The sequence below is a fragment of the Diabrotica virgifera genome, chromosome 10 (genome assembly GCF_917563875.1).
Source record: "Diabrotica virgifera virgifera chromosome 10, PGI_DIABVI_V3a".
Classification (NCBI taxonomy): Eukaryota; Metazoa; Arthropoda; class Insecta; order Coleoptera; family Chrysomelidae; genus Diabrotica; species Diabrotica virgifera.
Window position 1 is genome coordinate 117,553,203 of NC_065452.1, and position 7,419 is coordinate 117,560,621.

The window sequence follows — 7,419 nt, forward strand, 5'->3', positions numbered from 1 at the left end:
TATGTATATTAAGTGCGTTCGCCGGTACCTGTCGGCGACTAGTCGGTGACAATTTCTAACCTCACCTAATATAAATAATACCGTTAATAGATAAATATCAGTGGCGGCTGGTCAGAGGAGGCAAGGGAGGCTTAGCCTCCCCATAAATTTTTGAAGTTATACTTCTTTAGGCGCGATTGAGAGTAAAATTTCATAATACTGCGCGCATGCGCACACAGACAGTATGACGTTTAGTTGCTAATCTTTTAAATTATGTATCAGCGCAAATAAGCCATTAAAATAATATATTAGTGTTTTTTAGTAAATGTATTATTTATTATAATTTTTGTGTCTTGGGATTTGTCTTCCTTGGGCGTAAAATATTAAAACATCTATTTTTATATTTCACTTGTCACCGTTATGATGTGTAATCATGTATATCCGAAACGTCAATAACAGGTGCCTTGATAGCCTGGTTGGTAGAGAATTGGACCAGAGATCAAGAGATCGCGAGATAGCGGGTTCAAACCCCGGACGATTCATATTTTTTTTTAATTTTTGGCATTGTTTTGGTTAATTTTTGGTAATTATTGTTAATTTTTTGTATTGTAACTGTTATATTTATTTCGTTGAAATTATATAATAGAAGTATAACTTCTTACGTGCGTACAAAGTACACACATTCTCTTTTTACACATGCTACACTTTTTTTTTACTTTGCTATTTTGCTTCGCGTTAGAGATATCGGAAAAAGTTATTTGAACAAGTTATTCCAAATAATATTCTAACCCCACATACCAAATTTTATCACAAAATTCGCACTTTTAGTTTTTTCATTATTTGTAGTCAGGATTCTAAAATCGCAGAGGAGGCTGCTGACCGGAAAATCTCACTTGCTAATACTCCACGCAGCCCAGCAGCGTTTAAGGATGGTTTAAAGTTTAAGGAGACTCCTTAGAGGCTCTAAGGAGTCTCCTTAAACTAAGTAGTCATGGACGTACTATCAAAGTACGAGATAGACATCCAGAACTGTAGAGGTCAATCCTACAACAACGCTTCGAATATGTCTGGGGCATACAGAGGTCTTCTGGCTCGTATCAGAGAAGTTTGCCCTGAGGCCATATACACACCATGTTCTGCTCATTCCCTGAATTTGGTTGGTAAGCACGCAGCTGAATGTTGTCAAGAAAGCAACCATTTTTTTGAGCTGCTTCAAGGGTTTTTTGTATTTTTTTCAAGCTCAACCAAGAGATGGGAAGTCCTCCAAAGGGAACTTAAAAACAAAGAAAACCTAAGTTTGAAAAGTTTGTCAAAGACGCGTTGGTCTGCACGTGATGACGCCTGCAAAAGCCTCAATAGAAACTGGGAGTTTTTGCGGCCCTTAGTGTTATCGCCAATGACAATAGCGAGAAAAGTAACACTAGAAATGAAGCCTCCGGATACTTGAAAAAGTTGAGTCGACTAGAGACTGCTTTTCTTTCTTTGTTATGGGGAGATCTTTTGGAAAGGTTTAATGCAGCTAGCAAAGCACTCCAGGGGACCAGTGTAAACATACATGACATCACACAAGTGTACAACTCACTAACCGAATATGTGTCAGGAATACGTAATGATTTTGACATATACGAAAACTCAGCTCTGGTTAATTCTGTGGTGTGTGAGTATGAAGACACCTCCAAAAGAAGGAAGAAAATGAAACTTCAAGCTGGAGAGTCCCGAGAAAATGAAGTAGTTCTCAGTGGTAGAACAAAGTTCAAAAATGACACTTATCTTGTCATTCTTGACAGGCTTCTGACAGAGATGACGAAGCGAAAGGAAATATACGACGAGCTGTCTGCACGGTTTGAGCTTCTTTCTTCAGGGGTTGGCTGGGAAAGTGGACAAATCACTATAAGTGCCAAAAAGCTCTGCAACGAATACACTAAAGATCTCCCAGATTTTGAAACATTTGCTAACGAATGTGTCCACTTTTTTGGTTTTGTCAAAAGTGTTGACAAAGAGCCACCAAAAACATTTGTTGAGCTTCTGCAGTTGGTCTGCAACACAGGGTTACAAGAGTTGTAACCCATACATAGACATCGCACTCAGGCTCTTTCTCACTACACCAGCGTCAAACTGCTCTGCAGAGAGATCGTTTTCCGTGCTGAAAAGAATTAACAATTACCTCCGATCATCACAGACACACGAACGCCTCAGTGAGATGGCAGTATTGACGATCGAAAGAGAAATTACGAAATCACTTAACTTCGACGATGTGATTGACTCGTTTGCCCAATGTAAATCACGGAGGAAGAATCTGTAATTTAATAAAACAGTTTTCAACCAAATGAATTGTTTAATTTAATTTTAAAATGTATAGGTACTTTGTTGTTTTGTAAGTAAGTAAGAACTATGCTATGAATTCACTAAAATTATGCATCATCTGTTTCTGTTGTACATGCTCATATACCTAAAGTTATTACTTTAATTAAATTATGAATTAGCAAAATAACGTATTTTTTACTAAGTATATCATACCGTACATTACATTATGAATCAAAATAAATAGGTAGATTCAATATTGATACTTTTAGATGTACCCCAGGCTTATAAAGCTGATATTGAGCTACGTATTAATGCTAGAAAATCATGAATAAGGACTTCCTGGAAGTCCAATTCCTCCGGGATGGAGAGAGTATAATTTTGCATTATTTAGCGTTTTCTATGTTTACGTTAAAAAGGCGGCAAAATCAAGATAGCCCGTAGGCGGCAAAATCGTAAATCCGGCCCTGCTTAGAGCTGCATTATCGCTTAACGCACACGCTGCCCGGAAATTGGGCAAGGGCGGCTAATCGGTCAGCAGCCTCCTCTGCGATTTTAGGATCCTGACTACAAATAATGAAAAAACTAAAAGTGCGAATTTTGTGATGAAATTTGGTATGTGGGATTAGAATAATATTTGGAACAACTTGTTCAAATAACTTTTTCCGATATCTGTAATGCAAAGCAAAATATCGGTAATTTACCGTGTTTTTGGATTCCCAGTAGGCAGCTTTTAGAATTAAAAAAATTCAGTTGAGTATCTTAAAAAATGTGAACCTTAAACCTGTATGGACTGCAAAAGTTTAAATCTGTATTTATTTTGATATGCATATCTACTTATAGAGATAGAATTGTTAACAAATAAACGACACAAACTTTGGTAATACACTTTTACAATTAGACTAACTATTTTTAAAATTATATGATATTATGAAATTGTGAATTATGATGATATTATAAAATGTAAATAAAAAATGGTCAAAAAAATGGGGCCTAAAATTAAATTTTTTTGGCGGATTTTTTTGCTAGTGCAAATTTGTCTAGAAATTTTACAGTTAAGTATAGCCTCCCCTATTGTAAAAATCACCAGCCGCCACTGATAAATATACAAGGTATATGTACTTTTAAACTATTAATTAATATTAATAACTAATTATTAAATTATACTAGGTAAATATACCTTGTATACCTAGTGAAAAAACATTTAAAACTGCAAAAGAGAAATTAAATATTAGAAAAATGTGCAAGTTAAAATACAGTGATATTATTCTACGCAGAAGCTGTTGATAATACAAGTGGATATTATCATCATGCTTGCTGTAGACTTTTTACATCTGTAAATAAAAAACCTTTATAGCTCACAATATTTAAATAGCAGGATATAATTGCACATTAAAACATCATTGTTTTTAATTCTAAACAATTTTTCATAATAGCAATTTTCCATATTAGAAATTTAAATACATAAATAAACAAAGTTTTCGTTATAATAATGCTTGCATTTTAGCTTGTTATATTAATTTGAATTGTAACAAAACGAACTTGCTAATTTAATTATTAAATTATAATCGTAACTTCATTCCCGAAATTCATTTGAAAATTATTATGTTAACTAATTTTAAAATAAATTTATAAAATTTTTTTTATTACATATTTTAATTTACAATCTGCTTCATCGAAGCTATAAGCAAATAGTTTGAATGTTAAATACATGAGGGAGAAGCTGCCCTGTGGCAACCCTCCTATTATAATTTTTACATTTGATCACAATGTATATTTAATTTATTACATTTTTTGGCCATAGTTTCTTCAGTCGTCTTGCGAATTCGGGAGGAGTGTTCAGCAGTCTTGCTTCATCATTTGGATGACTTCTCAGTCCATCAAGGTAGCTCTTTGTGATCCTTGGAATTTCTTCCTCTACCAAGGGTGTAGCTGAGTCCTCGTGTAGGGTTTTATTGCTTACATACCAGGGTGTGTTGAATATCATCCTCAATATTTTTGATTGGACTCTTTGTATTATCTTGATATTTGATGGCTTTGAGCAACCCCAGAGTTGAACACCATAGGTCCAAATTGGTTTTATCATAGTTTACAGGAGCAGTTTATTTTCAATATTGAGTTTTGATTTTCGACCAATAAGCCAGCTCATTTGTCGTATTTTGATGTAACTATACAGATAGCGTATGTTTTAGTTTTCACTTTTTCCTAAAAAATTCGAAAGGGTTCTCTTATTTTCTTCATCATTTGCTTATATTTGATGTTATCAACTTCATCTGGAGCTCACTTGATAGGTATTCTTGAATACTTTGACGAGTGTTAAGTAAGTATATTTTATAAAAATACATCATTATCCCGTTCCAAACGCAAAATATACAAAACCCTGATAAAACCGGTCCTTATATATGGATCAGAGACATGGATACTGTCGAAAAGCGATGAGAACTTACTAGGTACGTTTGAACGAAAAATACTCAGACACATATACATATAAGGGGGTGAAAGAAAATGACGTATGGCGCAGAAGATATAATTTTGAACTATACGCAGCATACAATGAACGCGACATCATAACATCCATAAAAATCGGACGTCTGCGCTGGATGGGCCATGTTGAACGGATGTTGGAGACCGAAACACCAAAACATATAATGAGGCAAGCACCAGTAGGGAGAAGGTCAAAGGGAAGACTCAAACTTAGATACATGGAACAAGAGATTACCCACTGGAAGAACAAATCAAGGAACAGAACAGAATGGAGGAAAATCCTAGAACAAGCCAGGACCCAAAAAGGTTTGTCGAGCTACTGATGATGATCGTTTTCCCGTTATTTAAGCTTGAATACTTAGATTTGAGTACTAGCCGAGAAAAATATATATTCAATCAACTATAACTCACTTTTAATTAATTCTAAAAGGTATTTCACGTGAAGAATCTATTCGATTTTTTATTGTCTTCAATTTTGGTAATCATAACTGTTTTGTTAAAACTTAGTTTTTGAATTATTTATGAAAAACCGCTTAACACCATGCATTTGTTTCACGAAAAATTCAAATCTTTGATCTTTAACCTGGCAGTGGTCGCTGTATGAGATTTTCTCTCACGGTTTCAGAAAATTGCGCACAACTTTTTTTCTGGGAAATTATGCGCGCTGTAGTTCCTTCTAGTGTCCTAACTATCCTTCCTCGACAATCTAATAGACTCGTCCGCTCAGATAGTGACTCAGTTGACTTAGTATCACCAGATTGTTGAGTCAGTGCGCTTCATGTGAGACATTCTCTCATCGCGCGACCACCGGCGCCATCAACTGTGTATAAAAATTAATTTTATTTTTCCACTTAAGACCTGAAATAATATCCTTTTATAATGTAATAAAAGGCGCCTTAGATGTGGTCGATGAAATGAAAACTCTATACTCTGTTTCACGGGTTAGATGTAGATGGCCACTTACCATATATTTTCCAATGTTAAATATTGGCGGCATCAACAGTCACATTGTATATAAGGATAACAATAACAAAACAGAAGAACGTAGTGTCTTTTTAAAGGAATTGGCTTTATCGTTGATGGAACCTCATCTTATAAATCGTTCGACAATTCCAAACTTAACTTTAAGCCTTCGGAATTCTATTGCAAGAATTGCCAAAATACACTCTGGGCCAAAATTAACCGGCCACCTTAAAAATGGGTCATTTTTGATGTCTTATATCTCCTGAACCTGTCGTCCGATTTAAGTGATTTTTTTAATATGTTATAGAGCCTTATTCCTTGACAATATCGTTATAGGAATATTGTTGCTAAATAGGTAAATTTTCATTGTATACCGGATGTACGAATCAAACTGTGTTTTTTTCCTTAAGTTCGCATCACCCTGTGGAATATTCTAGCATTTGTAGAATACTGAAATTAAAACATAACTATAATAGCCTCATGCTTTCTCAACATTTTGTTGTTTGATTGATTCGCATATGTTGGATAATAAAAAAGTTAGGTGCTTTAACAACTAGACATATTTGTTATCAATAGAGCGTGTTTTTAAAACAATGTGGCAAAGTTTAAGGGGTAATTCTGCATGAAAAAATACTGAGAGTTTGCTTTATAAACTTATGTCCGCAAATGCTTCGTTTCCGAGATAGAGGGTGTTGAAATTTTTCTGACAAACTGATGATTTATTTATTACTTTAAACCGGTTGAGACATGCACATGAAATTGTAGTGGGTTTAAATACGTAGTTATTGCACATTTTTTGGCATACAATTAAGCATTTAATATTCACCATTGGCGCGCATACCATGAGCCATCATATTACTCGTATGCGCGCCAATGGTGAATATTAAATTCTTAATTGTATGTCAAAAAATATGCAATAACTATGACATGAAACCCACCAAATTACATTTGCATATCTCAACCGGTTTTAAAGCAATAAATAAGTCGTCAGTTTGTCAGAAAAATTTCAACACCCCCTATCTCGGAAACGAAGTATTTGCGGACATAAGTTTATAAAGCAAACTCTCATTATTTTTTCATGCAGAATTATCCCTGAAACTTTGCCAAAATTTTTAAAAAACACCCTGTATTGATAAAAAACATGTCTAGTTGTTAAAGCACCTAACTTTTTTATTATCCAACATATGCGAATCAATCAAACAACAAAATGTTGAGAAAGCATGAGGCTATAGTTATGTTTTAATTTCAGTATTCTACAAATGCTAGAATATTCCACAGGGTGATGCGAACTTAAGGGAAAAAACAGTTTGATTCGTACACCCGGTATACAATGAAAATTTACCTATTTAGCAACAATATTCCTATAACGATATTGTCAAGGAATAAGGCTCTATAACATATTTAAAAAATCACTTAAATCGGACGACAGGTTCAGGAGATATAAGACATCAAAAATGACCCACTTTTAAGGTGGCCGGTTAATTTTGGCCCAGAGTGTAACATTACCGAACTCATCACAACCTGAACCATCGGATATTCAGTTTTGTTCGTTTTGCCCTCGCTGCAGAAATATAAAAATAAAAAAAATGTAATTCTTGTTATCAACCAATTTGTCCAGAGCATTCTTGTTATACTTGTGTAAAGTGTGGTGCCGTTAATTATGAAGATACGGATATTGATTAATATTGGTTT